We start from the raw sequence: 17,757 nt of genomic DNA, 5'->3' as shown, positions 1-17,757 counted from the left end.
ACATCTGTAACAAAGTTACGCAGTATTTCCAGTAAAATAAAAAGAAGTGAGATAGTGAAGAAGAAGTTTCAGTCTGCTTGTGAAGCAGCTGGCGTGCCATCAAATCTAAATGCCATTCTTGACTGTCCAACGAGATGGAATTCCACACATGATATGATTGGATTTGGTTTAAAAGTGAGAGCGGGCATTGACATATTGTGCAGTTCTGTCACCGAATTGAATGATTTTCAAATCACAGCTAATGAATGGCAGGTACTCGAAAAATTACATAAATTTCTAATAAACTTTAAACTTTTAAGTACAAAACTTGGTGGAGACAAATATGTTACGTTACCGCTAGTCATTGTATCATTTAATCTCTTGCTAGATAAAATTGAATCCATGGTAAAACAGTTAGATGAGAAACCTAATCGATCTGAAGTGGATGAAAGGCTCATTCTAGCTTTCCAAGCAGCTCGAGACAAAATGCTTAAACATTACAAGAAGAGCAACTGGATTTATTGTACTTCTTTAATTTTAGACCCAAGGCATAAGGCTCAGACTTTTGACCTGACAATGTGGGGGAAGCAACTTAAAACAGAAAGTCTGCGCAAGTTCAATGAACTTTATGAAGAATATAAAAGTCTACACTCACTGAACAAATCTCTGGAATTACCAGAAAAAGACAATAAAGTATGTGATGAAGATGAAGACGTAATAGACTTTGATAAACTCTATGAATGTCCCTCGACGTCATCTGGATCTTGTCTTCAAGGCTTAGTGATAGACGAGTTGGAGGAGTACCTGAGAAAACCAAGAACTGCCAGCTCGGAAGACATTTTAGATTGGTGGAGGACGCATGAGACAGAGTATCCGATTTTATCGAAAATGGCCCGTGATTTTCTCTCAATACCTGCAACTTCAGTACCTGCTGAGAGGTTATTTTCTAAAGCATCATTAGTAATTAGAAAACATAGAAATAGGTTAAGTGATGAGTCAGCCAGATGGTTACTTTGTATTAATTCTTGGTCAAAAGAATTGATATAAAGTATCATAACCTAATGATAAAGCTGTTGATTTGTGTTGTATTTTATTTTTTATTCAAATAAATGATAAATCGTAAAACTCTTTTATTAAATTTCTTATAAGTTTAGGGTTCAATCTCTTTCTAGACAGATAAGTATTGTTCTTTAAAATACAGTCAAGTTATTGTAATTAATTTGTTTTTTTACATGTTTTAGCAAATGTAAGCTTATAAATCATAAATGTTTATTAAGAAACAGTTACTTCCATGGAAAACGACATATAGGTCAGTTGATTTTTCGAATTTCTTATCAAATCTTCAGTTATTTATTAATCTGCTTGATCTTTACTATGGCTATGTTAATTCAAGCTCACAATGTTCCAATTCTAATACGTTTTTCTAAGATTTAAAGTAAACTTTAATAAATAGTAATAGACTAATAGGTAATTGCAAGACTTGCAAGACTCTTGCTGCAAGACCAAGACCAAGACCAAGACTGGGAACGCAAGACCAAAACCAAGACCAAGACTAGGTGTGTTGGCGCAAGACCAAGACCAAGACTGGCTAAGTCTCGTCTTGTTCTTGCATTTGGGCAACACTAGTCAAAAGCCAAAGCTAAAGAATTGTAGGCAAATTTGAGCTTTAGCTCGATGGATAAAAGATCCATTTTACTACGATGCTCAAGTATTTCCATACTCGAAAAAGACTCCTCGATTGCAAGCGATCAAATCTTGTACTAAGGCTACAGACACGCTTTCGAAGCACGTTGCGATTGCTACTATGGCACAATAGTACGTGACTCATACGTTGAATGTCGCTAGAGGAATTGCAATTCAAGCCCCCGACAGTACAAGAATGTTATTGTGAATTCTCTTTAACTGACTATACAGGTAAAACTTTGTTATTTTGACCAGTAGGTTTTTTGAGACCTGTTTATGACCCACCTGTGGGCCGATTCTGTATCTCAGTTCACACCAAATTTTGGAAAGTTACCATCAAATAACCAGTTAAATCTATATTTTGCATTCTGAAACCTATATGGAATGGAATATATATGGAAACTTATTCCAAATGAGTACATTTCAACTTGGGTGGTAGATACATTTGTACCCGTGTGTAATTATGGTTTGGGCGATATTTGGTGGCAGCTTTCCATAGTGGCTAGCTAAACTTGGCGTCAACTGAGATACAGAATCGGTCTGCTGATGTTAAGTGGAAAAGATAGTCCGCTTCGCGAAAAACTTGCATGGAATGGAACGTCCTACAAATCTGGCAGCAGGGGCGTTGCTGATTAATAATTCCAGATTCCGTGTTTCGTGATTAATGTTCTCTGTTCTGCTCTAGTTGGTGGCTTCGGCCGTGGCTAGTTACCACGCCCCAAAAAAAGACGTGCCGCCAAGCGATACAGCATTCCGATAGCATGCTGTGCGATCACTATTCTTCACTTCACTTCTATACCATTAACAGGTTAGCCCGCTACCATCTTACATGCATTGTGATTAACAGGTAAAATTACAGTCAAGAGTTAATTTTAAGTGAAACAAATAAAACCGAACGGAGGCCGGGTTCCGTTCCCGAAGGAACCGGATCCGGTGTCCTCGGGAACGGAACCCAAACAAACAAATTTTTTCATTTAGATGCACGCTGCACCATCGTAAAGTTCAAAAGCAAAAAGCCATAATAGAGTTATTATGCTCTAAGTATAAATATCACCGTAGAAATACTAAACCTGCGAAGATTTGAATAAATAAGCCATAAAAAATATTTATCACCCGTAAACTGAAAATAACTTTTATTCCATTGCTTTTCAAACTACAGCAAACATCGATGAAAAAAGTTTCGCAAAAAAAAATTCAACCATTAAAAGCGTAGTCAGAATAAACGGGGAAGTTTTAAATTCTATTGAAGAAAGAGTTCTTTACGTTTGTCTTTTTTATTTTTGTCTCTCTCCTTTTAGCATACTTCAATAAGCTATTCGAAAGAAATCTAGAAAATCTAGTGAAAAATCTCTCGGTGCGTCTTTGTACATTGAAATTTTCAGTTTATCAATTAGTACTACATAGAATTTTTATTTTTACTTGTTTAAGTATGAGGTTTTATAAAAACAATTTACTTTATACTAAGGTAGTCACTATTTTTTCGTAGTTTTTAACAGTTTGGATTTTATGGACAAGCGGGATCACGGATTACTTCGGTAGTAGCAAAATGGTCGTACAAATTATCGTTCAAACCATTTTTTTACAGACACATTGATACGCACGCACATTCACGGAGAGATGCGATTTCAAGGGATTCATGATTTCGAGTACTTTTGTATGCAAACTGGAACATTTTAAATGACAATAACTTCTCTACATCGGATATTACTGATACATTCGATGTGTGGTGTTCTAAAGCGCTAGTACCCCTTTATCAACCAAGCCTTGTATAGAAGAGGTACATACCTGTCAATAATAAATAAAATGAAAATACCACAAAATGAAGCAATATAAAATGAAATACGGACTGAAACCGTCACTATGAATGGCTAACCAAGCCGATAACTAAAATTTACTGCCAAAGGACGCCGCGTCGTAGTCTGAGTTCGCTAGCTGTTCAGTGTTATGTACATTTTCTTGACACGTCTCACCGATAAAACTTATCTAAATTGTTATAAAATAAAAGCGCCTCGAGACTCCAGTACAAATCCGAACAATGCTAGAGTTCTATAAAGAAGCACGGTTATGAACAGAAATGTATTAAGACTTCTGATTTTAAGAATAATAAAATGTGACTCTCTCAAAAGTACCTACCTAATTGTCAGGGGTAAAGATAAATGCTGACTGAAGATTTAATTTTTTTTTTTTTTTTATTTAACTTTTATGGTTAGAGTCTGTAACTTAACAAGTAAAGAAACTTAATAGTCCCTAAACAGTATCAGACAGCTTGGAAGTTAGGAGTTGTTGAAACACGCTGTAGTAGTAAAATATTTTTAAATGAACCTATATTATCAGAGTCGTTTAAATTAATAAGTTAAGAAAGTTAGTAGTCCCAAAACAGTATCAGACCACTTGGGAGTTGATATTAGGACTAGGTATCACAATAATGAAACAACATGAAAATATTAACTATAAGTGATCTGAATCCTCTTTTATACACTGCGGGTGTACAGTTCGTGCCGTGTCTTTGAAGTAGCCGACGCTCACGTCACGGCAAGAGTCGGCAGCCGCTCTCCAAGCGCGCCAAATAACTATTTAAACCTACGAACGATATTTATCGATGGAATTAATCCAATAAGCATAAAAAACAATATGCAGGAAAATGCTACAAAATATACAAAATCTCATTAGAAGATATTGTAAAACTATTTTAACAATATCTCGCTCAGAGATTTTGTTCCAGAGAGCAGGTAGAATCCCATTGCTAAGCGGCTTTCAGACGCAATTATTTAAAAATGTAGTGAGAAAGACAAAATAAACAAAAACAAAGCTTTTGTAATTAGAACGTGTCGTCCTGAGTGGCCTTTGTTTTTATGTCATCGCGATTTTTCTCCTATTAACTTCGTTTTCCATACAGGCTTTTACGATTTAACGATATGAACTAGCGTTATTGAATTCATTGCCGTCAGAGCTTTATTTATTTATTAAGTGCACTAACAACATGTATATTACCCGGTTTTAAATATAGCACACACACAAAAACATAGCCTGATATGCAAGTCAATTACAAGTGCACATAGCATTGACAAAGCGTCATGTAAACTTAATTTGACGAAATTCTTACTTATCGATAAGTGTTTGGTGAGTTTTTTCATAAAAGCTTTGGGTAAGTCTCTTACGTCGCATCTTTTTAGATTTCTCGTTGAATTTCGCACATATACGTATAATAGCGCTTGTTTTCCGAGATGGGATTTAGTAAGCAAAGTATGAATTTTTTTTGTGGATTTGCAACTTCTGGTGTACCGTTGCGGGACAGTCAGTACCTATATGATTTAGAAGGTAGTTACATTTAATTTTGTTTTGTAATATTTTATGAATATGCGAATGTGGGCAGAACTTACGAGCAAGAGTCGCACAGTCGCATCGTTTTAAGAAATGTATGCTGGGCTTACAACGCAAGACTTCTCAATGTGCGGCTCTCGTATCTCAAGCGACTCATTCCGCAATCCAAACTACATTTTTTTTTTCTAGCTACAAATATTTTCGCAAAATAGGACATCCATTGGTTGTTATGATAATGTTCAAGATAATGAATACTCTAAGCGATGGTTGTACGCTTTCTCAATTCAAATTCAATTAAAAACGGGTACTAATAAAAGTTTAGCTCTCCCAACCTGTTATTAATTTTACCGTTGAATGATTTCCCTGAGCGGTCTATTTTTCACTAGAATTGCAATCGACCTAAATGGGAATGTAGGCTATTACCGCTAAACGGTCGTTGTTCGCAAAATTCGATATTAGATTTATTAGCTCGGTAGGTATGACTCGACAAACGCTGAACTTACGAGCGGAGTATCCAAATACTGATTTAAGTATGAATAATATTAGGCATTAATTAGTTTACCTACTTTTATTTTGATGGGTCAAGCAGATTGCACACCTGCACGGCTCACAAAGGCAAAGATAATAAATAGTATTTTATGTCCATCTTCAGGACAATCTAGACAGCCGGTTGGCGCAGAGTCCAAGCCCGTGTGTTCGATTCCCACAACTGGAAAAGCGGATGATAACCCAATGGGTATGAGCTCGACTTCACTTTCGGGGAGCCCAGCACGCAGCTCTAACTTTTCTTAGTTATGTGCGTTTTAAGTAATTAAAATATCACTTGCTTCAACGATGAAGTATTGTGTAGAAAGACTAGACTTAACAATTATTCATTGTAAAGTCAACATGTGATGATGCTCCGGTTTCGGAGCGAAACGTGCGTAGAGGGTGTTTTGCCGAGGATCTGTGTGGTGTGGAGTATAAGGATTGAAGAAATTATAAATTACACCACACAGATTCTCCTGCTTTTCGCGGAGTATAGCAAATTAAGCTTAATTTTTATAATATATCAACGATGAAGGAAAACATCGTGAGGAAACCTGCATGCCTGTGCTAATGTTCTTCATAATGTTCTAAAGGTGTTTGGAGTCAACAAATTTGCACTGGGCCATTGTGGTGGACTACGGCCTTAACCCCTTCTCATTGTGGGAGGAGACCCGTTCCCTGTAGTGGGCCGGTAATGGGATGGATAGTATATTTATTATTATTGTTTATAAAAAAAAAAGCTGGTGTTAAACAAAAGAACACCCATATTAGTTAGCGGCTGTGGAACCCTCGTAGCTTTCGGTTTAAGTTAATACATTAGAAAAATTATCACAATCGCCTACGGTAAATTTATACGTACCTAAGCAACAAGACTGGTACAGAATGTTCTGACTTAAAACACTATTCACAATTATTATTCTTTCATATCACAATCGCCTATGGTAAATTTATACGTAGCTAAGCAACAAGACTAATACAGAATGTTCTGACTTTGAACACTATTCACAATTATTATTCTTTCATCAATACCGTAGAGTACTTCGGAGAATTTAACCTTGGTATTCGAATTGAGTAATAATTATTCAGGGACACAATATACTCATAGCCTCCTCGCACTGCCGAGTCTATAGAGGATCAGAATTATTATAAACTAGCAACTACTAACTGGGCTTCGCACAGGCATAAATTACAAAAAAGTTTAAATAGGGATGAATGTTTGTATGAAACTACGAGGTACCGTTTTAAGTTATATCTATGAAAATTGCTATAAAATTTTAAAATGCATGTATGATGTATCGGGAATATAAAAAGTCAACCATCAAAGAGGCTAAATAAGCGATCCAATTTTATATGTTAGAATTAGTTATATGTTAAAAAAATATTTTAGCATGTATTATATTATAGCCCAAAGGTTATTTAACATCACACTTTGACACGAAGGAGCCAAAACAACGTAGTACCTAATAGCGCGGGCGGGCGAGTAGACACGGTGAGTCGGGGTATATTTTGTAGAATAGTCGAGGAAAGTATCAATTGTTTTTGAATAGTTACAAGTTGTATGCGGACTAAGTCGCGGGGGACCACTAGTCTATTATCAATTTCTATGTGAAGCAGTAGATAGTACTACATTGTGAAGCTGACAATATTGTGGAACAATTTCACTTTTAATTTTTTCAAGCCAAAGCTTTGTTGCTTTCTTTGGCTTTCTAGTGAAACTTCTTGAGCTAATGGAACCGGTTTTGGATTCAGGCGAACGCTTTTATGTTAATTTCAACGCAGAAATGAAATAAAGGACGGTATTTTTAAATGGAGAGAACCTTTTAACTGATTTAAAAAAGGAACGTTATTAGTCCATAGTAGGTAATTTGTGTTTATATATTTTCTGAAATTGATTTACTACATCCGGATGAGCAAAGAGAAAATATAATTTAAAAAATTCTCGTCGAAAGAAGAATTGCCGTATGCCTAAAAACTCGAACATTTATATGGTGATAGAATTCACTATTGCCTTTTACCGTTTTTGTGTGGATTAAAAAAAACGGAAATTTTGGAAACCCCAAAAGAACAGCGACATATTTGTAATTGGGTATTGGAAATCTCTCTTGGAATGCCTAAAAACTTGAATAGGTTGCTTTCAATTTCATTATTTCACTAGACGTAAGTCCTTAACTGCAATACCCAGCTGGTTAGTGGTGATTAAGCTTAGATGGTAACGGGCTAACCTTCACATAAAGACATACGAGTATGTCTTTTGTAGGGAGTTCCAAATTCCACGGAAATACCACAAGCTAACCTGAGGGGTAAGTTATATTAAACCTGTCGGTTGAAACCAAATAGGTTTCTAAGCGGCATCGTACCGGAACGCTAAAAACTAAGCGGCACGTTCTTGTAGGTAGGTTGAATGAATGATATGAAATGTATGAATGAAATGAATGAAATACACTTCATTGTACACCAAATTAAAAAAAAAAAACAAGCATAAAAAAATACACAAAATACACACCAATTGGCGCAGTGGGCAGCGACCCTGCTTTCTGAGTCCAAGGCCGTGGGTTCGATTCCCACAACTGCACAATATTTGTGTGATGAACATGAATGTTTTTCAGTGTCTGGGTGTTTATTTATATATTATAAGTATTTTTGTATAGGTATTATTCATAAAAAATATTCATCAGTTATCTTAGTACCCATAACACATTGGTCGTATTTGGATGGGTATATTTATTTATATTAATTTATTACAGGCCACTGCTGTACTAAAGGCCTCTCCCAACTAATCGACTCGCTGGGCAGGCGGATTGGTGTCCGCAGTAGATGGTAGTGGACGCTGCTGCGGGCTCTCCGTTATATTCCCTTAGTCGCCTCGTACGACACCCGCGGGAAGAAGTGGGGTGGTGACAACTGTATTCTGACCTGCCACACGGCATGGGTCATCTTATCCGTACTCAATATACCTACTTTTTTGTGCGTGCCCTGAAATCAGGCCGCCTTTTAATTAAGTTTTCATCAAAATTATGTAACAACCGTTAAAGGATTGCCTACCTTTTACTCGAGAAATAGGATGCCTTAACAAAATTTATAGCCATTCATTTTGCCCGTCTACTGCGAAGTAAATGAAAGATTAAAGATTTAAACATCTGTGAAAATTAGTTCTTAGTTTATGAAGGACTTTGACTGTTTTGAATTAAATAAAGTTCGAAACAAATAAAGACTGAACTATTTCTAAATTAACAACATTATTAATATCCAGTGATAATCTCCTGTTTTATAAAAGGGGGGGCATAAAGAAAACTCGCTACTTTTAGATCTGATTTATACAGTAGTCCATCTAGTTTGATTTACCCGAAAAAACATATAAAACTACATCATATTTCCAAAGGCCCAGATTGAGCGAAAACATAAAAATATGCAATTTTATCGATAGAAAAAATTAAGTAATCTCACTCAAATTTTTAAGTTTTATCAATTTGTTTTCAATCTATTGCATAGTTTAGAGACAATATTTAATAACATAGTTCCTTTAAATGTTATCTAGTGCCCATATTAGCCATTTTTTTTTTTTTTTATATTTTACGAGCTATTAAAATATTGTATTCGGCGTTTCTTACAGTCCTATTCCTCGCAATGTGTGCCGCCCTCTAAGCATAAACCTGAGGCGTTAACACATGTTAACACTCACGTTCCTGTAATAACATCGGCAACTCCCTTCAGACTGGAACACAGCAATGCTGCAGTAAAAGTCTTGATGTCATTATTAAAGTACGAGACGGGCGAGCAGTGGCGTGCATAGAGGGTATGCACAGGATGTGCAGACGTTATAAAATGAAGAAAATCTACGGTGCGAGTTATAAATACTTAAGGGTAGGCTTTGTATAACTCTAACAATGCCTATTCTTAAATTTTTTATAACTCGTACTAGAGATTTTCTTTATCAAAGTACCTATAGGCGTAAAGTTTTTTTAGAGTATTTCTCATACTTTAAAAAGTCTCTAATTTGTCAGGAACAAGGACCTTGTGCCAAATACAAATTTTAGGGCACACCTTAGTAAGCACATAAGTGGAAAAACATATAAACCTCCTTTCCCCTTTGTACGCCGCAATTGGTTAAAAAATTGTGTAAATCGGTTTCGAAACGTTAATCTTTCCTTTGATCTCTTTGCATGGTATGGAAAATATATTCACAGAGACGCGTAATATTCATTTTGATTCGAATTCTTACGTTTTCCACGTAATAACATCTATGGAGACTATCACAATACGTGTAGGTGCTTTCGTAACAGGCCTACTGTCTGATTCCTGTCTAAAACAAGATTCTTCATATGTAATTTTCCCTTAAGAAGATGAGTAATCTTGAGTTCAGCGCCATGATCCTTTCGCATCCTACTCATTAGGCATATCGAGTTGCGTGACTTGAAAGTTTTCATCTTTATTTTTTAAGGGAACAAAAATGATTACTCTTATTATTTAGAAACACCAACTCACGGTGCCTGAGGTTAGGCCTGAGGGTCTCATTTTCATTGGTCGTCAGTGGCCTGCTAGGCAACTAGCCTAGGTGGCTGAAGTAACAGGGGAAGAGTAGGATGCACGACGAGTGAAATATGTGCTTAGGTTACAACAACCCAGGAATAAAGAAAGAAGTAGAACGAAAGACTTTTGTAGACTAAAGATATGTAGATGGTAACACCGACTCCACACAACTAGAAGTCTACCTGAGTTCCTGCCTGAGGTTCTCATTTTCATTGGTCGTCAGCAAGCTGGGTGGCCTGCAAGGTTTCTAGAACGAGCTTAGATGGCTGAAGTAACAGCGGAAAAGTAGAATGCACAACAAGCGATGTGCTTAGGTTACAAAAACCCAGGAATAAAGAAAGAAGAAGAATTAAAGACCAACGATTTTTGGAACCCAGAGATATGTAGACCAACTACAAATCTTTGGTCTACAAAAATCGTGATTTTATCTTTTCCTTGTGTTATTAATTATAATAATAAAAGATGTAGTAGTCAAAAGGATTGCATTTTGCATGCCATTATGAAATTGTGTGTGTAAACCTTTCTTAAACGGTAGGTATTGAATTCCTCACCTTAAAAATAGCGAAGGTATTTCTTGGCCTTCACAGTCGACACGCCAAATGGAAATTAGTAAAGTAGCAAGGTTAATATTTTACAATAACAAATCACGCTATTTTATTTTACTCTTTCCGGATCCAGGCATGAGGTACCTAGTATTAATTCCGCGGTAACTGTACTACCATGCCGTGTGGTGGCAGCAGATAAGAATATAGTTTCTACCACCCCTCCTCTTCCCGCTGACGTCGTACGAGGAAACTAATGGAATATAACGGAGAAAGGGCAGCAGCATCGTCAATGCTACTACTACCATATTCTGCGATCACCTCACCGTCTGCCAAGCATTGTGACAATTGATGACTATTGGTGATTGAAGAATTGTACGACGAGGCAAATAATTGTTAGGTAGGTAGGGACATATAAATAAATAAATAAATATACTACAACAATACACACATCGCCATGTAGCCCCAAAGTAAGCGTAGCTTGTGTTACGGGTACTAAGATGACTGATGAATATTTTTATGAATAATATACATAAATACTTAGAATATACATATAAACACCCAGCCACTGAAAAACTTTCCTGCTCATCACACAGACATTTTCCAGTAGTGGGAATTGAACCCACGGCCTTGGACTTGGCCAGTAGGGTCGCTGCAAACTGCGCCAATCGGCCGTCCAATATCCTGTCACGAAAATTTCAATGTTAGCCTAGAGTTGTGAAATTAGCGTTGCTCAACCCAGTCCTTGGCAGTTAAGCCGTCTGGTTCGGTAACAAATTATTGTAATCGTGAAAGCCCGGCAACTCGCGTTTGCGTGGCGTGATGGCTCCAATTCCCTCTTTCTTATAAGAGAGTAGGCGTGTTCGCAGATCTATTTATGAGTCAGTAAATATAATGCAATCCAAAATTAATTAAAGCATTATCATAAAATTGCAGAAAAGTTTATAGTTGAATTAGGTAGACACCAGCTTCTGCTTTATGTAATTTTTTTTTAAACCCCTTATAAGTTCTATATACATTTCCAGAACGCAAGCTGCATCTTCGCAAATTTTCACAAAGATCGGTACAGCAATGGAGCCAAAAGTTTAACAAACAACAAATAAACAAACAAATAGATACACTTTCGGATTTATAGCATTGTCATTTATAATAAGATAAAATGTTCTTGTCTGCACGCCAGGCAACGTTTATATTCAAAATTAAATGATAACGCCTACTGTTATAATATAATAAGTAAACTTCGTTTAAATTTTTTTTCGAAGAGTCTTTACTTAGTATTATTAATTAATCTGTAAGAATTAAAGATGCTTAAATAATAATTCCAATCAAAACAGTCCCAAAATGATGTTCATAATTTCAAAATAACGCAATAAATCATACCACACATTGTTAAACCTCCAGGCGTGACCACGCGATAATACGAACGTGCCGGACTTTCACATTTTCGCTCCACAGGCGAAATCATACCAAATAGAAAAAAAAACTACTCTCAATTCATAAAAAACGTCCGCAGATAAAATATAATATTTAAAAATAGAACACACCTCCACAAATAAGCGTTCGGCTCCAGATTTACAAATCCTGTATCGCACAACACTGCCACTTTCTCACTCGCGAATTTTCGCGCGTATCGGAACTTCGTTCAACACGTACTACACGCTACACAGTCTGGCGAAGACTGGCTAGTGAAGCCAAGTTGGCGTTCGGCTCAGAACAAGGCCATGCAAAACGTTGCTCCCATTTCCCCCCAGTGGAAAGTCGTATCCGTGATAGTACAGGTGTGGGAGAAAGCACCCAAAAAACTGATAACTGACTCATTCGGATGATTCTGAGCTTGACTTTGGTCATGGAAAGTGACCGGACCGGTTCTTGGCGCCGAATGTCGTTGAAATTGAAAGGTTAAAAACAAATAAGCAGCTTTTGAGTCTTAAAGTTACATATTATATATGTACCTTTATTTTCCACCCTTAAAAAATTTGAATTAATTGCATTGCCAAACACGACAAGTAATTACATAGGGTTAATAAATTTAGTTTAGCCTTAGTGATGACCCAATCCGGTTAAGATATTGCATTCTCTATTTGGTTTTTTTTTTGTTTGATCACCAACTGATTTGACCTTGACCGGCGGCATTATGGACTCTTTGTGATTACTCATCATCGCCTATCAAACTCCTTCGTCATGGAGGAGAGATAGTTTTGGAGCATAAACCCATAACTCTCCTCCGAGGAGGCAGTCTTTAACGCTGTTTATTAGATGTTAGAGTTAAAAAAAATACGGAATAGACTGCTCAATTCTATCTCCAGGACTCCAATCGGCTCAAGATATCTCTGTTTATTTATCTGTCTCTAATACTTAATTGAAAATCACGTCAGTAGTCAAATCAGATGCTAGTCCATGGAACAAAAAATAAAATGTTTAAGTGATATTGACAAAGCTCTTGAGCAATGATGTCTATATTTATTTAGTCCGCCAACGCGTTCAATCAAATGTACAATAGCGGGAATATTTATTTTCGTTAATTGTATCTATCACGGATGTTACAGAATTATTTATTTGGAAGATTTATTATACTAGCCGTCCTCCGTGACTTCATCCGCCTAAAATGACAGAAGAGTATCGCATACATAAATATATCTTAAAACATCTAGGTAATTTACTTCTTTATTTTTTAACCAAAATACCAATTTTCATCGATTTTAATTAATAAATGACAGACTATCATATAAAATTTCACCCCCTTTAGGAGTGGAGCCTTTTGTAAAAATTGTGGTACTCATCGAATAAAAAAAGATTTTTTAAATCAGACCGATATCTGCCAACAACAACAACAAAAAAAAACAAACTCTTCCGCTTTACTTTTTGTGCAGAATACAATTTATCTCGCGGTTTACACCTTTTGTTGGTCAGTACTGCAAAAATAAACAATATAATCTAACAAGTGCATCGAGGGGGAACTCTCGTGCGTCGAGGGTTCAGCACGCTACAAGAAAGGAAATCGGTAACTAAACTTAATTTAAAAAACCCTTGAATGAATCGCAAAACTTACATTATTACTACTAACTACTGATAATAATAATTTTTGATATCTAAAAATTAATATTGATTTTGTTGAATTTAAGTTTACATAATTCAATTAATATCCCACCTGGCCTTGTTATGTCACTCTGAGATTCGATCCCCCGATTTCTTAAGGCCTTTCTTGATAAAATATTTTTCTTGAATAACTGGGCTGGTAACATTTATCAGGAAAACTCTTTACCCAACAACATTTGACTCGAACCGGGAATCAAACCCAAGCCCTCCCGATCTGCAGTTGCAAGGAACAATACATTATACATAATTGTACCTAAAAATCAGAAGTCATTACTAAATAAAGCCCTTTAAAAACTTGCTTTCACAGTTCACAACGCACTAATATAAATACCTATAAAGAGTTGATGTTTGGATTTGGAGCTAATTAATATAATAATAAATTTAATAGTACATATTATAAAAAAGCATATAAAAATATATAAAATTATAAAAAAGCAATGTGTTATCTCTTGTTTCAAACGTGTCTCATTGTAATATGGACCTTTAAAAAAGGAGATCGAAGCTGCAACGTTTCATACTAGATGACGCTACAGTCGTTATAAGACTGATGTAAAAAGAATATACATACTAATTTTCGGCATCGATGTTAAGAGAGCCGTAGCTTAATTGGAAAAAGCGCTCAGGTCGCGATTGCCAGTCGCAGGTTCAAATCCTGTCGGTTCCGAAAATTTATAAAATCGATAATACCTCCAAGTGTAGGTAAGAACACTAATAAAAAAATATTAAAAAAATGTAATATAATAATAGTAATTTATTGCAAAAAGTTTAGATAAGTGGTCGGTGGAATGGTATGTATATAATATAAATGATTTAGACCTATTCTAAATCCTAATGTTGTCGACCTATGAAAAGCCACAACATTCCAATAGTATGTTTGATATGTTTCATTCCAGGAACACAAATTAGTCGACCTCCGGGGCATAATTGTGTGGTCGATGTGTGTAAGTTGGAGATCCCGGGTTAGATCAGCAGCAGTTTAATAATTTTCAATTTCTGAATTTTCGCTGTTAGAAGGCTTTTGCCGTCACGTTAGCGAAAAAGCCCTGCTGCTGAGCGATGAGGCTTCTAGTACGATGCCGCGGGGAAAAAAAGGCCCACGGAAGAAGTTTCATGTGGTCGCGTAAGGAAACTATTTTCTACATAAAATACCTTCAGTACGAAAATACGCTACAATCCCGAAATATACCTCACATTTTCTGCGGGATTTAGAGATAGATCGCGTTGCTAGTTATTTTTCAAAGAGTACAAAAGGATTTCTTGCCATTGTTACTTAAAATGTTCTCTTTTATATATTTCTTGACTAGAAGTTGGCGATATTGTATAGCGTACTGAACGTTATCAAAAAGTAGTTGTTACATTTATAACAAAAAAAATCTTAAGGTACCATTTCTTTGTCCTTCGGGTTACTTTTTAGTGCTGACCTAGTCCGGGTAAGTACTAACGGCATGCTTATTTCAGCCGTGAAGCAGCATAGTATTGCTGTGGCGCTATTCCGGTTTGAAGGGTGTGGTTGTCGGTACACGGGCACATGAGCCTTAAAATCAACACCAGAGGTTGATGGGCACATAGCGATATGTGGGCATGCCTTGCAAAGTATTGCCTTATGGTTTTCCCGTCCCGTTTGTCCGTCAATTATTACTATGAGTCGTCAATTATTAGTATCCCTACTAATATTATAAATGTCAATGTAAGTTTGTTTGTTACGCTTTCACGCAAACTACTTAACCGATCCTCATGAAACTTTGTACTCAGATTCTTGGAAGTGTTGAAAGTAATATATGATACTTTTATCCGGAAATTAAGCTCGGTTCATTTGGGACAGGGGATGAGTGTTTGACAATTTTACACCATGACTCCGTCAAATTATAACCGATTTAAATAACTATTTTTGTACCATAGAGGTTATAATATGTGTTTAATTTTGCCCAAACTGTGGTTGGAGATAGAGGGCAGAACTCCTTAGCGAACAGCAGCGAATCCCTCATTTAAATCTTAGCGATACTGAATATTTTTTTTTTTAGATCTACAACAAAGTTTAATTCCACATCAAAAAACAAAATCAAACGCAGACGAAGTCGCGGGCAACAGCTAGTTATTATATAAGACGGTGCATAAATCCATGCGTCCCCGATCTTTTGGTTGCACACCTATCCATCTGGGACTCTGGATATCAACTAAAACCTTACGGATCCATCTGGCTGCTCTGTAATCAGCGAATCCCACATACCCGTCCGTACGCTGCTCAAGCAATGCTTAATTGTATTTCCCAAAGACAAAAAAGCGTATGTAGTTTCCCTGTGCCCCTATAACGGTGAATAGGGATGAATTGGTTCCAGAGGTGGGGCTGTCTTCACGAATGCATCATGTGATTGTTTGCGAAGGTGTTCTCGTGAGACGTGAGACAGCCACCAGGCGGTGAATCAGAACACCTTTTACAAGAATAAAAGTAAAACATCTTCGCCTCCTTGTGCCAAGTTTCAATAGACATCCAACAGGTATGTATTAAGGTAGGTAGTTATAAATAACGTAAAGTCTAAAATTGCAGAAATCAGGATAAAACTCTTTGTATTGAATCTGGAAAAACAACGCTGCCAGCGCTGCTGAGAAATCAGTAGGTACATTTCATAATGTGCCTTATTTTAGTCACTCTATTCTTGAGTCTGCATCGTTAATTTAGTTTGCGTTAGTGGCTTTAATCGCATGGAATACATAATTGCTACAATGGAAATGAATTACACTGGCATTAATATGAATATGAATGAAAATAAAGTTTGTGCGAAAAAACGAAGACGGATTTCTTCATAATTTTCTGTGACGTTGTTACGATGCATCGAAAGTAGGACACCCAACGAGGTCCTCGATTACTAACGTCATCCTTCGGTTCACATCCATAGTTACGTGAGCGTATGGTCTCAAACAAAGTGCTACAAATCCAAACTGTCCAAACGTCTCGAGTTTCTTTTATAGTCAAAATTGACGGATCTAGCAGATGATTCACCTGAAGTGGATAAAAATCACCTAAAACAGAGCAAAACCCAGGGCGTGCTAGAAACACGAAACTTGTGTCCGTCAACCTGAATTGTAGATATTAATAATACACACACCTCCTCAAGCTTAGCTTGTGTAATGGACACTGAGATAGCTGATGAATATTTTTATGAATATAATACACATAAATACTTATAATATACAGATAAACACCCAGACTCTGAAAAACATTCATGTTCATCACACAAGCATTTGCCAGTTGTGGGAATCGAACCCACGGCCACGGAATCAGAAAGCAGGGTCGCTGCCCACTGCGCCAGTCGGCCGCCAAACCCTCATGTGCCTGTAACTACACCGGCAACCATGTCCTTCAGCCCGGAACACCGCATTGCAAATATGTGGCGTGGTGCAGAAGTAACCATGGCGGCAGTATGACCCCAGACGAGCTGTGATTTCCCAAAATCTTTACTACTACTTAACTTTACCCTTCACCTTTCCCGTTTTGTTTTCTGGTTTTTGGTTGGCGTTTCTCCTTCCCCTCTCGATTGCGTCGAACCTTGGGGCTCAAATCCTGGCGGCACTCCCACTCCTCGGTGATGACGTTACAACCCACGGCATCAGTTGATAATATTACCTACAGCATATAAATCAATTTCAGGCATTAGAGATTTCTTGAAGTTATCGTTCTAATTACAGTCCAATGTGTTGTCAACAGTAGTAATAGCTTAGTAGTTAGGGCTTCAGCTTGCCTTACAAAGGGCCTTGCTGGGATTCGAACTCGGCCCCAAGAAAGTGAAGTTGAAGTCCTACCCACTGGGCTATCACCACTTCCAATTTACAATAATATAAAATCGAAAATAAAATCTACAGAGTTAAAAATTCTAAAGAAATGATTCTCGCCTCAAAATTGATGTCACTGTTTTCTTTATTATAAATTATGATACATCTGAAAGCGCGTAATTTTGAGAGGCAGCGGACTGCTAAATAGTCTACACCTATAGTCATTTATGAGATTTTTTCACAAACATTTCTCTTACGTAATTTTTAAAAGTATACTATATATACCTCCAAGAATATGTATAAAAAGTTTCAT

The 17,757-nt window shown here is 36.7% G+C and overlaps 1 protein-coding gene across 2 annotated transcripts in view; it reads right to left on the bottom strand.

The window, feature by feature from the left end:
* Positions 1–12,233, bottom strand: part of LOC120632128 (kielin/chordin-like protein) — a 69,394-nt gene extending 57,161 nt beyond the window's left edge. For both annotated transcript variants that reach the window (XM_039901932.1, XM_039901933.1), the window contains exon 1: positions 12,125–12,233. The gene's annotated coding sequence lies outside the window, so the exon portion shown is untranslated. The remainder of the gene's footprint in view (positions 1–12,124) is intronic.
* Between the last annotated feature and the right edge of the window lie 5,524 nt (positions 12,234–17,757).

Source organism: Pararge aegeria, chromosome 19, assembly GCF_905163445.1.
Source record: "Pararge aegeria chromosome 19, ilParAegt1.1, whole genome shotgun sequence".
Classification (NCBI taxonomy): domain Eukaryota; kingdom Metazoa; phylum Arthropoda; class Insecta; order Lepidoptera; family Nymphalidae; genus Pararge; species Pararge aegeria.
Note: the sequence above shows the minus strand (reverse complement) of the source record. Positions and strands in the feature narration are given on the sequence as shown.